Genomic DNA, 15766 nt, shown 5'->3' on the forward strand with positions numbered 1-15766 from the left:
CCTGCCTTTAGGAGCTGTCTCAATAAACATATGTAAGGGCAATGTTGGTCTGTGCTCTCTGTATTTCCCATACCCTGAGAAAAGTACCCACAACTCAACAGCGGGAGTTAGACACAGCTGTGCAAAAACTCACGTTGGGGTTTCTTCTCCAGTTTTGATTCAGGTCCCTGTTAAGGCGCCACTTGCCACTTCCTGATGGCGCATGGGAGAAGAATGAGGCACAAACAAGTCAGCAGCAAGAGAAAGGAAGTAGGGGTCGAGCGTTGAGAAGACTGTCTCCAGGAACAATTCTTCACTTTCCTATTTATTGGAAAGTAGATAACAATTAACAAAGAAGCCTAAGTAGGTTGTACACTAACCATAAGTCTTGTAGAAGAAAGGGGGAATATACATTAACCATAAGTCTTATACATAGGTAAGAAGAAAGGCAGAATATGCCTTGTCACATAGTGCATAACTTATAGTTGAGGAAGTACATTCAAAGGGATTATCTGATTAACTGCAGGTGATCTCTGGGGAAGGGCAGATAACAGAAAAATGAAGCAGGCAGTTTTGCACAGCTGTGTCTCGTTCTGCCCTGAGCTGGCCGGGCATTCCCGGCTTCTGGGCTTCCATGATGTCTATCATCCTCTCCCACAGAGAGGCCTGTTGCTAGTATGTTTTTCTTAAGGCTGTATTTAAGCATGCTTGCCTGACTAGTACAATTTCTTGTGGATTATATTTTAAGAAGTACATTGTTCTGAGGGACCCTCTTCTTAACTTCTCAAACCCTTTCCCAGCCTGTGGACCCAAGGAACTCCCTATTGGATGAAGAAACTCTTTATCCCCTCTATGGACTCCTTGTCTACTTGTGCTTCTGAAAGGAGCTGCACACTAGTGTCTTACTTCTTGGTCCAGCACTAAATCCAGGTCTAGCTCCCTTTCCTGACATGTTATGTTCCTTGTCCCGTGGTATACTAGTTGTGGATGGCACACCATCTTTAATGACTTCTAGAACAATCTGCTTCTGGAGGTTTCTTTGCCAGATCCTTGTTATCCTCCATGTTGACTTTCATGGAGCTAGGATCCTGCCTCAATGAAAGAAGGAATGTGGGTGAGCTGGCTGATGATGGTGTCACCTGTGTTCAGTGTGGACTAGGCCTCTGTCTTGGGGCAATTAGCCTTGCTGTAGGTAGGGGCACTGGGGATGGCTGAGGAAGCACTCTATTCCTCCTGGTCCAGAAGGACCATATGGCCCAGAAGGACCAGGTCATTCCTGTCCCCAGTGTGGCTCCTGGAGAGTAAACTCTGGGGCCTAGAAATGTTTTAAATTCCACCTTCTGTTCAGGATCCATATCTTACTGCATTTGCTCCTGTGGATTTTCCATCAAGTTCTTCCCCCCACCACTGCCCCTCATTCAGTTTCCTGGAAATCCTACTTTAGACCATTGGAAGCAAAGCAAAATAGAATATTTTGAATTAATTGCAAAATGGGTCTCAATCACAGTCCTTAACTTCACCACAGAAGAAAGCCAGTGTTAATTAATGAAACGACAGTGTCCAAGTCCCAACAAGCAAAAGGATGGATGGTGATTGTATCTCAAACAGCAGGCACACAACCCACTACAAGCAGACAATGGGAAATGACAGAGGAGGAAATCTGAGAAGAACTTGAAAGCATCTGATAAACAGACTTTAAACAGATTGCTGTGGTGAAGCATTTAGGGAGAGTCTGAGCACAGAACATATGATAAGAACCATAATCAGGACCTAAATTCAATATTGGAGATGCACAATAGAATGAGGGAGCTCACAGAGCAGAGCAGACACAAAGGCCCCTTAACATCAGGAATGTTGCCAGAACAGCCCAGGAAGGCTTTCAGGAGCATCATGTAGCAGCCCCCTGCACTGGAGCCTGAGTGCTGAGTCTATTCCCAGCTCAGAAGAGCAGCTGGATCAAGGAGGCCACCACCCTGCTCTGTGAATACTATCTAGAAGGCCTGTCTCAAGGATCCAATACTTCCCTATTTGTAAAATAGAAAAGTGTATGGCATGTATTTCTCAGCTGGGAAAATGCTCGTGTAATGAAATGAAAGACCCTCTACTTTTCATTGACACTCAAGAAGCTGCCTCCTGGACTGGCCTCCTTTTTCATTCTTGAGTCTGCCTTTTAATCCATTTCTTGGCAGCAACTAGGCTGCATCCAGGGCTCAGAGGTGGCAGTTCTATGTTTTGCTGGAAGTTTGGGAGTCAGAAGGTCCCAAGTGTAGAAATGAGTTTATGGTCTTCTGTGTCTGGCTGTTTCTGGTGCAAATGGACATCTTGCCACTACTGAAGGGCTTGGGTATGATTTAGACTTGTCCCACATAGAGTGGCCAGTCAGCTCACAGGAGGACAATTCTCTCCAGAACCAGTGTCTTGTCCTGGGCATCAAGAACTCCATTCCAGTGAGAGGGTCTGTGATGAATCTCAGCACTCCCACTTGCCCTGATCTGGGCCCTCCTTTACATTCTCCTGAGTCCTGGCATCTTGCACTGCAAAAGAAGAACACTTCTGTCTCACTCCCTTGATAGGGCAATCCAGGAATCATGTTGTTAATTTAAGAACTGGGGACTTGAGTTGCATCTGGGGAAGAGATAGGAAATGGGTGTGGAAGTACCATGGAGGACTGGGGGTGCAAGGGTCCTATTGGAGACCACAGGATGTTCCATGTGGATCACATTTCTGGGGCCCACAGCATCTCCTCCTAGAGAACAATTCCTGAATTTCCTTTATCCTTCACACACAGTTTCAGCTTAAGCAGAAATCTTAATCCTGGATTATAAATACACAATGAGTGGGATGTTCTTTTCACACTAGAACAAAAAGTCTGAGCATGAAAGGTCACTCTCATGGAAAACCACTGTAGCATTCTTATGGGGAATCTATTTACATTGTCCTTGATGTGCAGACCAAAACTATTTGGTCAGAACAGAGGTTTCTTCTGTGTCTATTTAGTAGATCAGATCAGGTTGATGCTCTCTCCACCCGCCCAATTCATGCTCCAGCCACATTTCTCTTCATCATCCTGAGTAATGGAACATGATTTTCTTAGGAGGCTGATCTGTTATTGTTGCACATTTCCCTTCAGTGCTACTCATCCAGCTGGCTCCTACCCCTGACTAAGGTGTTACTCACTTTGTACGTGAAGCCCTTCCAGACCGTGCCCTGTATAGATGCTGTCCCCTTGGTCTGTCTTTGCCCTCAGCCAACACATGGTAAAGTCCAGTGTAAGTCCTTGTTCAAGACCCCTCTCAAAGCTCCAGTGAGCTCAGCCAGCTCATGGATCATGTGTGCAAGTGAATTTAGTTGGCAGAACAGTTTCCTAGCTCTGATGCTATACTACGCTTCTCTCAAAGGTCAGTCCCAGTGTTTGAGCTCTCAAAACATTTGGACAGAGGTCCAGGGTTTTATTTATTTTTAAAAAAGATTTATTTATTTGACATAGAGAGAGAGAGAGAGAGAGAGAGAGAGAGAGAGAGAGAGAACACAAGCAGGGGCATAGGGAGAGGGAGAAGCAGGCTCCCCACTGAGCAGGGAGCCCAATGCAGGGCTCGATCCCAGGACCCTGGGACCATGACCTGAGCCGAAGGCAGAGGCTTAACAACTGAGCCCCCCAGGTGCCCCTGGGGTTTTATATTTTTGATGTCTCTGGGTGATTTCAATATTCAGCCTGGGAGACATCTACTTCCATAGAGTAATAGCATGCTCTGTCATAAGCTGCACCTGAGAATGGGGGCCTCTTGTCCTGAGCTGCTTTCTGGATTTTTTCTTTGTCTCTGAGACTTCTAAGTTTTACCATTAGATGGTGGGGAGTTGACCTATTTTTATTGATTTTTGAGGGGGGTTATCTGTGCCTCCTGGAATTTGAAGCCTGTTTCCTTCCCCAAATTAAGGAAATTCTCCTCCATAGTTTGCTGCACTGTACCTTCTGCCCCTCTCTCTTTCTTCTTCTGGGATCCCAATTATTCTAATATTTCATCTTATCATATCATTTATCTCTCCTTCTCCCCTCATGACCCAGTAGTTGTTTCTTTTTCTCAGCCTCTTTATTCTCCATCACTTGGTCTTCTATATCACTAATTCTGTCTTCTGCCTCATTGATCCTAGCAGTAAGAGCCTCCATATTTGATTTCTCCTTACTAATAGCCTTTTTTATTTAGACTTGGTTAGATTTTAGTTCTTTTATTTCTCCAGAAAGGGATTCTCTAGTATCTTATATGCTTTTTTCAAGCCCAGCTAGTATTTTTTTCTAAGATTTTATTTATTTGACAGAGATACAGTGAGAGAGGGAGCACAAGCAGGGAGAGCGGGAGAGGAAGAAGCAGGCTTCCTGTTGAGCAGCGAGCCTGATGGAGGGCCTGAACACAGGACCCTGGGATTGTGACCTGAGCCAAAGGCAGACACTTAATGACTGAGCTACTTAGGCATCCCCCAGTTAGTATCTTGATAATTGTCATTCTGAACTCTAGTTCCAACCTCTTACTAATGTCCATGTTGATTGGGTCCCTGGCAGTCTGTACTGCCTCTTGTTCTTTTTATTTGGACACAAGTTTCCATTTTGTCATTCTGTCCAGAGAAGAACAGATGAATGAGAGAACATAATGCTAAAAGCGTAACAATGAGACCAGAAACATATACAGTAAGCAAACCAGAAGAGATCTGAAACCATGGGGAAAAGAAAGAAAAAGAATATGATCAGGCTGGTGAGCAGAACAAAGTCACACACTAGATTTTGGGTGTATTTTGTTAGAAGTACACCCAAATAACAATAGGTTATCCTGTTAGAAAAAACTGCCTCCCAAAATTTTAAAGAAAGAAAGAAAGAAAAATATATATATATATGTACACATACACAAAAATAAGGGTAAATATGATGAAGGGATGGAATATGACTGTAAAGATGAAAATTAAAAGATTTTTAAAAAGTAATTGATAAGATGTTGGTTGAAAAAGGAAAGAGGAAAAATGAGAAAAAATAAAATAAGAAAAAAAAATTTAAATTTAACTTTGAAAGACTAAAGAATCATGGGGAAAAAAGCCATGAATTCTATATGCTACATTCCCCTGTCTCTGGACTTCTGCAGTACTTTGATCAGTCAACTTGGTCTTGGCTGGATGTTTTTGCTGATCTTCTGGGTGAGGGGCCTGATGCCGTGTTTCTTAAATGTGTTTGCCTGGGTCAGAATTGCACCACCCTTGCCAGGGGCTGGGCCAAGTAATCCGCTTAGGTTCGCTCTTGGAGCTTTTGTTCCCTGAATGCTTTCCGTAGAGCTCTGGAGGGTGGGAATGAAGATGGTGGCTTCCCAATCTCTGGCCCAGAGGAGCCGAGAGCTCAGGGCCCCTGCTCCTCAGTGCACCCTCAGAGAAAAGCGCTCAATCCCTCCTGTCTCTCTGGTCTCCGGCTGTGCTCTGAGCTCACCCAGCCTGTGACCAAGTGTTTCTGTCTCTGGCACATGGCCCCGCCTGGAGTCTCCAAACCCAGCAAATTCCTGTCACGCGCTCCTGCCACTCCTCCTAGGAGGAAGGTGAGTCTCCCAGATCTGCCACTTGCAGGGTCCCCGCTCGAAGAGCAGTGGTCCGACTATGCCTCGGATCATGGTCCGACTATACCCGAGCTGAGACCACCCCTCCAGCTCCGCCTCTGTAGCCAGCTTCCCTGCTCTGATACCGGGGGCTCTGCTGCACTCAGGCACTTCCTGTCTTTCTGTGACCCCGTGGGTGCTGAGACCACACTGTCCCTGCGAAGGTTCCACCCCCCACTTAGCCTCTGGAGCGACGTCCCTTGGTGGAGCAGACTTTTAAAAGTTCTGACTTTGTGCTCTGCTGCTCCACTGCTTGCAGGGAGCTGGCCCCTCCCGCCGTGGCCTATCTTCCCATGGCCTTGGATTCACTTCTCTGCTTGTCCTACCTTCCAGAAAGTGGTCACTTTTCTGTTCCAAGAATTGCTGCTCCTGTCTTCAACCTCTTGTTCAGTTTGTAGGTGTTCAGAATGGTTTGATAACTATCTAGCAGAACTCCTGTGACCCAATATTTAGGTCCCTTCTCCTCTGCCATCTTTCCCCTCCCCCTGCCATAGCATTCTGATGGGGACCCTGCTTATGTGGTTGCTGGTATGTGGACCACACCTTCTTGTTTAACTCTTCAGAACAGTGGTTTCTCCCACATCCACTTGACCGATCATGCTGGTCTTTGTGCATTACTTTAGGCATTACATGCCAGCCTTACTGATATCCTACACTGTAGTGAGTAGGCCAAGCACCTTCCTGCTCTCCTCCTTATGTTAGTTGCATGTCACCCTCCAGTTCTGTTAATCCAGCTGGCTCCCTCCCCTGACAGAGGTGCCAGTCACCTTGCGCAGGAAGGCCTTCCCGGTGGTGCCACTTGTAAATCCCAGTGTAAGTGCTTGATTAAGCCCCTGTCCCACGCTGTCTAAGCTCCATGAGCTAATGGATCATGTACACAAGTGAATTCACTTGGCAGAATAACTTTCTAGCCCTGATGCTACAGTAGACTCCTCTTTTCCAAGGTCTGTCCCAGTGCTTCAAACATAAGAATATTGGACGGAGGTCCAGGGATTTGTATTATTAAAAAGTCTCTGGGTGATTTCTACATGTAGGCTGGGTAGAGATTTGCTCCCTAGAAACACTGTGATCCTGTCATGAGGTGCACCTGAGAGCAGGGGCCTTGTTGGTCCTTCCCCACCTCCCCTTGCTCCAGGGGGCTGGGATTTTCACACTGGTGTTGTAGATTAGAACTAGTTGGAGAGGGACCTTCCTGTGCATTGGGAAATCCTTCTTCAGTGAGTCCAATGACCTGGTCCAGGTGAGGCCTAAATAGCAGCAGGACATGAAGGTCCTGAGTGGTTGTCATGTGCATTCTGGGTGGAAAAGAGGGTCCAAAGAGTCAGATTTTTCTATTTTCCCCCTTGAGAGACTGAAGAGCTCTTTTTAAAATACCAGAGCAGCTCAGGGAAAAGGACAAGGGTCTGTTCTAGAATCTTCCTGAGCTGGACTCTGGAGGTATGTTGCATTTGATGAAGTGACTTTTCAGATGTCTCTAAGGCTGTCTGTCTGCTTGAAGACATGTGAGGAAATCCTTGTTTTCACCTTTTAAAGCTTATGGCACTTCCTTACTGTAAGGGAAACTGTGTGTCTGCAATGTAAAACATTTTCAGTAGAAATAAAATACTTCTGTGTAAATACATCTAAGCTCTTTACTGAATGCTTGAATACAGGGAGTGCTGGTGATGTCTTATAGGCAAAGTACTTGCAGTGAATGAACATACTAGGTTTTCCTGAAAGAGGGTCTTCATGGGTGAGAATTCTAGGAGCCTGGGTGAGTCCAGGACAGTTTCTGAAGTCCCTGGAAGTAACTGGAAGTGTTTGGAGAGGTCGTCACCTCAGATTCCTGGGTGCCATAAGGAAAACTGTATTTCAACAGAGGCTACAGTTTAGGGGAAATGTGATGAAAGCCAAGAGAATGAAACTGGTGCGGGCTAAAATGGCCTCAAACAGTGTCTCAGAGTGTGATGAGAGCCTGAATTAGGTGAGATGGGTTTGGGGACAGGGGGGTCAGCCACAGTGACCACACTGAGCTCAGGGGGAGTCCCATCGTGATCTTCCACTAGAGACAGCTCTGCCTCCTCCAGTATTGGTCCTCCAGCCGGACAATGTCTCTACTGCCCCCTGGTGGTGGCTGGTGCTTCTCACAGGTCTCTGGGAGAAGGGTGAGGAAGAACAGTCTGACATCTGGGTCATCCAGGTGTGATGTGAACTTGGGTCAGAACTGCAGCATGTTCAGTCTTGACTCCTCGGATGCTTCCCGAAATCTAAGGACAGCCAGTTGTCCCTGGAAGCTTCTGGGTGGGTGGTGGGTTAGGGAAGGATATCGGCCTAGAGCCACTGTAGGTACAAGACCCACCTATCAGCTAAGATAGAGGAATCTCTGTTCTAGTGTACCTGGGGCTGATGGTTCTTTTCTGTGCCACGAGGAAAGTCTTTGAACAGCTTGGCAGGGCAAAAACTTGGCACTCAGGGCTAGTCGGGTTAAGCCACCAATGCCTCCCCCTGTGTAGAGATGGTTCCATGTAACTGAGCCTGTGCTGATTGCTAACTGATCTGTGGGTGGGCTGCCCACTCTGGGTCCTATCAGAGCCCCTCTCTGGCTTTGACACACAAGACCCAGGGGCCAAGTCCATGAGGATGTTCATTTTTGGATCCTGGCCATTCAGAGGTGCCCTGTAGCAACCACAGAGCCAGTTCAGTTCTCATGAAGCTTCTATTGTTGGCAGGAAGGCAATGCTTGTCAAAAGGCTGAATCCTGATAACTTTGACAAAGTTCCTTAATAACAAGGGCAGCTTTTCAAGAGAAAGATTGGGGCAAGTCAGGATCTAAAATGGGAAGAAAACTCATTCACTTCTTGCCAGAAATAGGAGAAACTGATGCAAGATGCAGCATGACCCTCACCTATCCAAATTACAGGTATACATACATGACACAAAAGTGTTCTAGTAAGAGATTACTTATGAAACTTCAGCTCAATATTAATGAGCCAGGAAAGTGTAATACTAGTAAATGAATTTATGATGCTGGCCGGCTGGGAAATGCCAAAGGCAGGATGTAAGAGCTGTCCCCTCTGATGTGCAAGTTGTTCCTTGAAGGTCAGTGAGCCTCTGAGTGCTAAGAATGAAAGAGAAAGCAGGGGAGAGGGGGGATAATCTCAAGGCCCCAGGAAGTTGAGGCCCCTCCCAGGTCCTTGGTTTCCCTGTTCCTCTCCTCCAATCATGGCCACCAAGGTGGAAATGTAAGGGCCGACTTAGCTGGAGCAGCCCCACCTTGGTAGAATAGCCATTTTGCTGTTTATGCAGTGAGCTTAGATTGACCCTGCCCCCCAGAGGAATTCACTTAGAAACGGGTCTGGGGAAAGTAGTTAGCCACTTCTGGCCACGCGTTCTGGAGCCCGTTATATCAGTGTCTCTATTTCCACAGACTGGAAACAATTCAAATATCTCAACTGGCAAATGGACAAACAAAATGTGATACATCCATAGGATGAAATGATACTCCACAATAAAAACGAACTGATAACGTAAAAAAAAAAAAAAAAAAAAAAAGAAAGAAAGAAAAGAAAAAGAAAAAGAAAAAGAAAAAAGAAAAGAACACCCAAAGAACAAATAACCCAATCAAGAAATGGGCAGAGGACATGAACAGACATTTCTGCAAAGACATCCAGATGGCCAACAGACACATGAAAAAGTGCTCCATATCACTCGGCATCAGGGAAATACAAATCAAAACCACAATGAGATATCACCTCACACCAGTCAGAATGGCTAAAATCAACAAGTCAGGAAATGACAGATGCTGGCGAGGATGCGGAGAAAGGGGAACCCTCCTACGCTGTTGGTGGGAATGCAAGCTGGTGCAACCACTCTGGAAAACAGCAGGGAGCTTCCTCAAAATGTTGAAAATAGAACTGCCCTATGACCCAGCAATTGCACTACTGTATTTACCCTAAAGATACAAATGTAGTGATCCAAAGGGGCACGTGCACCCGAATGTTTATAGCAGCAATGTCCACAATAGCCAAACTATGGAAAGAACCTAGATGTCCATCAACAGATGAATGGATAAAGAAGAGGTGGTATATATACACAATGGAATACTATGCAGCCATCAAAAGAAATGAAATCTTGCCAATTGCGACAACATGGATGGAACTAGAGCGTATCATGCTTATTGAAATAAGTCAAGCAGAGAAAGACAACTATCATATGATTTCCCTGATATGAGGAAGTGGTGATGCAACATGGGGGCTTAAGTCGGTAGGAGAAGAATCAATGAAACAAGATGGGATTGGGAGGGAGACAAACCATAAGTGACTCTTAATCTCACAAAACAAACTGAGGGTTGCTGGGGGGAGGGGGGTTGGGAGAAGGGGGGTGGGGTTATGGACACTGGGGAGGGTATGTGCTTTGGTGAGTGCTGTGAAGTGTGTAAACCTGGCGATTCGCAGACCTGTATCCCTGGGGATAAAAATATATGTTTATAAAAAATTAAAAATTAAAAAAGAAAAGAAAAGAAACGGGTCTGGGAAATAGGTAAATTATGCCTGACCAGCCCCTGATAAAAGAGACCATATCCCAGGACGTGTCAGGTCAGGGAGAGATAACAGAGCCCAGAATGCAAGGACGAGTCAGGCCAGGTGGAGGCGTCCAATCAGGAAAGCGCACATACTGTCTCCCTGACTACCAAAGAATGTGGGCCCCGCCTTTTGGGCACCAATTCTGACCAAGGTGATAGGCTAGTTCAAATAGCTACTATGGGTGAATTGTAATTCAACTGGCCACCTGTGTGTGACCTAGCATGACTGTGCAACTTTCTTTATGTGTTGCAATCTCATTAGCCACCTGTGTGTGGCCAGGCTCAACCACATGGCCTTTGCTCTGTAAAAGTTAGTCTGTGAGGCTGGGAGGGGCTGCCTTCTCTGTAAGAGGCGGCCCCTGCCCGTCGGTTTGGTTCTCGATGCTTGGCATGAAATAAAGCTTTGCTTTACCTTCGCTTTGTATCAGTCTCATCCTTTTGTCCACAGACCTTTCAGAAATGAAAGTAGTCTGCTTCCATTCCAGACTATCTTATGACACTGGCTTGGGGAAGGAATGATTCGTGATGACAAAGGACTATGCTAAGGCCTTGTCTCTCTAGTGGAATTAGGGTCAGTATTCCAAGATTCTCAAAGGCTCTAGATCTGGTTCACAGTCAGAAGAATTTGGCTCCTGCTCCTGAGAGCTGGGAGCCTCTCTTGGGGGCAAACTTGGGAGATGGACCCGGGGAAGACTCAGGCCCTAGGTGCCTGGCTGGATCCTGGAGGTTCTCACCACACATCAATTGCCGGGTCCCCCTGAGCCCCTGAAGGGCCCTAGTCATGTCTGAAGTTCATAGCCCAGAGCAAAGTATGAGCCAGGGCCAGAGTGCCCTCAGCCAGAGCAGCCCCTGCAGCCACAGGGCCAGGAATGTGACCCACCCCACTCACTTGCGGGAACTTGAAAGAGACAGCTGGTTTCAAAGTTGAAGTCTGGAATCTGAATACACTGCAGGTGACATGCTAATAATCTTGTTTTTTCCATTTGGAAATCAGGTGTTACCTGCCCAACATGTTTCCAGGCAGTGTTCATGGTTCATGCTAATGGCTTTCTGGGTGTGACAGAACTCTGGGATGTAGTGGGATTTCTTTCTTTCTTTTTTTTTTTTTAAAGATTTTATTTATTTATTTGTCAGAGAGAGCCAGCGAGAGCGAGCACAGGCAGACAGAGTGTCAGGCAGAGTCAGAGGGAGAAGCAGGCTCCCTGCGGAGCAAGGAGCCTGATGTGGGACCCGATCCCATGACGCCGGGATGATGACCTGAGCTGAAGGCAGCTGCCCAACCAACTGAGCCACCCAGGCGTCCCTGTATAGTGGGATTTCTGATGATGGACCTTGAACATGGACCAGAGAGCTTCCACTTGCCTCTTAACCTTACTAAGGTTCTGGATCCCCTTGCTTCTTCAGCCTCAAGTCACCCAGTGTCAGCTCATCAGCTCCCAACCATGTGGGGAGAGGTTGGTAGTTTCCAGGCTGCTACTCACTTTCCAAAGGGAGGCTTCTTGCTTGAAGCTGAGCTCAAAGGTTCTGGAATGCAGCCATGGCTTTCAGCCTCCCTTTCCCTCTGCTGAGAGCTATCTCTGGACCTCAGGGATGTGTCCTGGTAGGTTTCCATGGCTGCCTGTAGATTGAGTCCAGCCCAGCCAGGCCACTCTCCCTCTTGATTCACTCCAGGATGTGGACCGTTGTTCTCTGCCAGTCCTTGCTTACCTGTATGTGAACGAGGCTTTGACTAGAATACTGGGAATGCATGTGCTGTGGCCCAAGAGGAAGATGGGGGAGTCCAGATTCACATGTTCAAACAACTTTCAATTAAATCATTTAAAATCTTGCTTGAAACTCCATGTTTATATATTGGATGAAATAAGCACACTTTTGGAAAGTGTTTTCAAAGCTTGTTTATAGCCTCTTTCTTGGCCAGAGGAGCATCCTATTTTCTCTAATAGGATAGAAAGCTCACTCATGATTGGTCTAGCATGGGTGATCCCAGTGAGATATCTGTGGTTGTTTTTAAAGACTGGTCCTGTGGGCTTCCTGACCTTCTTGGGCATTGCCCCTTCCAGAAGGTCCTCTAGTGTTTTCAGTAGCCGCCCCCCCCCCCATTGGGGAAGTAGGGTACCACTCTGTGCATATGATTTCAAAGAGCCCAGTTGGCATCAGCTCAACCCCAGTGAGGGCTCATTTGCCAGGTCCACTGCCCTGGGATATCACATATATCCTGGCTGGTTTCGAGAAGAAGGTGGGTGAGAGTGTGTCACTGACTCTGACTCATCATGGAACACAGCACCATGGTGAACCTGTGATACTGTGGGCATGTTCCATGCTATTACATGGTGCATAATTGTCCCTGGGGTCCAGTGGCAGGTGGAAGGAAAAAAGTAGTTCAGTTTCTCTCTGGATCCTAAACCCCACCCAGGATGCCCCAACAGGCACAAGGGAACGTCTCGGGGAGGCAGTACCTGGATCCCCTGGTGGTGCTTGGGTCCCCCAGTGGTGCCTAGGGATGCCCCTTCTGTACAACTTCTTCAGGAGAGTTTCAGACAGCTGCTCATGTTTGGGTACCTGGAGTCTGTGGGTATCTGCTTCAACCTCCAATGCCCCAGCCAGCCTGGATCCTGACTTCCCAGAAACCAGCCTCAAAGTCTAGGTCTGGTCTCACCAATCAAGGTGAAAGATGCCAAGCATGTTGCTGTCTGTAGCTAACCAGTAGGCCACCTTATCTATGTGGTTCTATTTGGTAACTTATCTTTCAAGGATCAAGAAGGATGGGGACAGGAATGTGAGAAGTATGACCCCAAGTCTGCCAGAACCTGAGTTCCAAGTTGTACCTTGACCTTTGTCTTTTCAGGGATTCCTTGAAACTCAGGGTCCAAGTAGAGAAGAAGGTCATTCAAGTTCAAATCTTGTTTTCCCTGTACTGGGTTTGGGGGAGGAGTGGTGAGTTCATAACTCTGATATTCGTTTCTCTCTCAAGCCGAATCAAAGTCCTGTTTCCAGTGATAAATTCTTGATCAGGTTCTGGGTGGTGAGGATTGCTGATGAGTGTAAAGGAGGCTCTGTGCAGGAAGCATATGGACATATAATGACAAAGTTATAGTGCCAAGTTCCCTAGGAAGCCAAGTTCCCTCCATGTCTCTTGTCTTTATTTTCTGAATCCAAACTAAGCCCCTGCTACCACAGAACTAAAGGATAATCTAGTTACATTTCATTTTCTGTCGTTTTACTGTTTTGATGAAGAATGTGTTCATGGAAATCTTGCAAATGGAATTGGGATCTTGGTTCTAATTTTAAGTCCAGGATCTGGGTGATGGACAGGGGAGGTGGACCATGCTGGACCTTGGCAGCTACTGGGAGAAAGGCAGGACACAGGCATAGTGAGAACCATGCAGGGCTCCAGAACCAGGCTTTTCCTAAGAATTAGTGAGATTTTGTGAGATTTTGGTTGGTGGCATCTGCATGGGAGGACCAGAGAAGATAGAGAGGCCTCAGGAAACCTCATGAAGACCTCATATATCTTCTTGCTGAATCTTTGCCTGAAGCCCAGGGCTGTATCCACTCTGAACAAGTCCAGGGGTAAAGTACTTCAAAGCTAATGCTTAATGGGCTGCTTAACCCATTTTAATGGAACTAAAATATAGTAAAATAAAATATTTATGCACATTTACTAAACAACCCTAGCAACCTTTTAGGAATTAAAGAGAAAGTAGTGGGAACATTTTCTTGGGTAAACTGTTTTTGGACTTGGAACTCAAAACAAGCTATTTGGGCTTTTGACTTTAATTCCATCAGGTTCCTTGGTCTTGACTTGCTTTAGTAGCCTTCCACCAGGGATCAAACATGGCCTTATCCTTGAAGTGCCTGGTTCTCAGCCCTCCAGACATCTGGATGTCATACTGGCAATGCAGCCTTGGGCAAATTCCCTTGGTTGTTCATATACAGGCTGTACTCACCATGGGTATCCAATTCAGCAACGGATGGGGTGCTTCCTGTGCTTCTGATTCACTCTACTATAATCCTCCTCCTTGTCACTCTCCATAGCCCAGTTCTCCATGGTGTCTGGCAGCGTGCTGCTCCGCTGTTGGGCAGGCCAAAGAAATCTCCCAGCTGCTTCTCATCTTCTGGCTTCATCAGATAATTAGTGCCTTCTGTTGGTCCCAACTTACTTGGAATTTTGCGGGTGTAATCTGAAGCAGTTCTCATATTTGGAGGGCAGAGAGAGACTGAGGAGGAGGCAGACCACTCCACAAAGTAGGTGTCTGGTTTAATAAGACAAGCTTCATATATATGTATCTTTATTTAGGTGGCCACAAGACAAAGAGCTCCATACCACTGACAAGTCCTGGAAGTTTATGGAATGGTCTTAACTTGGCTCAGACACATGTGCCATTTAAGTGATCTCGACACCTTATACTCCTAAAAATTTGTCTTTAGAGCAGCCCCCATAGTGGGGACACTAGGCAGGGTATATATTCGAAGGACAGGAGAGGAAGTGAGGAGGATCTAACTGCCTGGGTGCTGGTGGAAGGTCAGCAGGGGGCCCCCTCTCTAGATTATCTTCTCCATCTCATTCCCACTCAGGAGGCCCAGCCAACTTCTTTTGGATGGAATTATTCAACTCCCTGGCAGACCATGGACTCTTGTCCATGGGCTCCTTGTCCACTTCATGCTTGCCAAAGGAGCTGTACCATCTATTTCCTCTTTTCTTTCTTGGTCCAGTTTTGGGTCTAGGTCTAGCTCCCTTTCTTCTGCTCTGTTCCACTCCAGTCCCAAGGCCTGTTGATCACAGAGGGAACATCATTTTCAATGACTTTGAAAATCTGTCAGCTTCTGGACGTTTCTTCTTTTCCAGCTCTTCTTTACTCTTCATCTTGATTTTTTCCCCCCTTGCTTGGTCCTAGGATCCTGTCTGTCGGGAGCCAGTACAGGAGGCCTACTCTAAGAGCTGTAAGGGACTGAATATGATTGGCTGTTCATTTAGGTCCACTCTCGCAGGAGGTGCATGAGCACTGCATTTTGATTGGTTAACACTGCCTGTATAAAAACGCATGCGCCGAGGGTAGAGGGGAGAGAAAGAAAAAAGCGATTAAAGAAGAAGGTTCGCCGCTACGTGAGTCTCCGAGTCGTTCTTGCGGGCCGAGAGCGACAAGTGGTGCTGAGACCCGGGAATCTCATCGTGAGAGACGCACGGAGTTGGCGACGATCAGGTAAAGAGTGCACCTATTTCTGTCTAGTGACAGGGAAAGTTCCTCAAGTCGAGGACGAGCGTAGAAAGCTTTCCGGGATGGGAAACGAGATGGCTGCAAAGTTCCTAGGATAAGGACGAGAGTAAAGCTTTCCGGGATGGGAAACGAGGTGGCCACATATAAAATGCTGGGGCCGCTTTCTGATATCCTTAAAGCAATTGGTACTCCTTTAAAAAATAAAACAGCTCGTTTGTTTTTGAGAGAAGTGGGACAAACGGCTCCCTGGTTTTTGGAAAGGAGCAGAGGAGGGAAATCGCCCAAAAGCCAAAAGGTGAGCAAGATGCAAAAGGAGCTTGCAAAAAAGGAGGAAAAGCTAAAGAAGGCTATGGCGCAGCTCAAAATGCAGGGGAAAGTTATGGCGC

This window comes from Mustela lutreola, chromosome 5 (genome assembly GCF_030435805.1).
Source record: "Mustela lutreola isolate mMusLut2 chromosome 5, mMusLut2.pri, whole genome shotgun sequence".
Taxonomy (NCBI): domain Eukaryota; kingdom Metazoa; phylum Chordata; class Mammalia; order Carnivora; family Mustelidae; genus Mustela; species Mustela lutreola.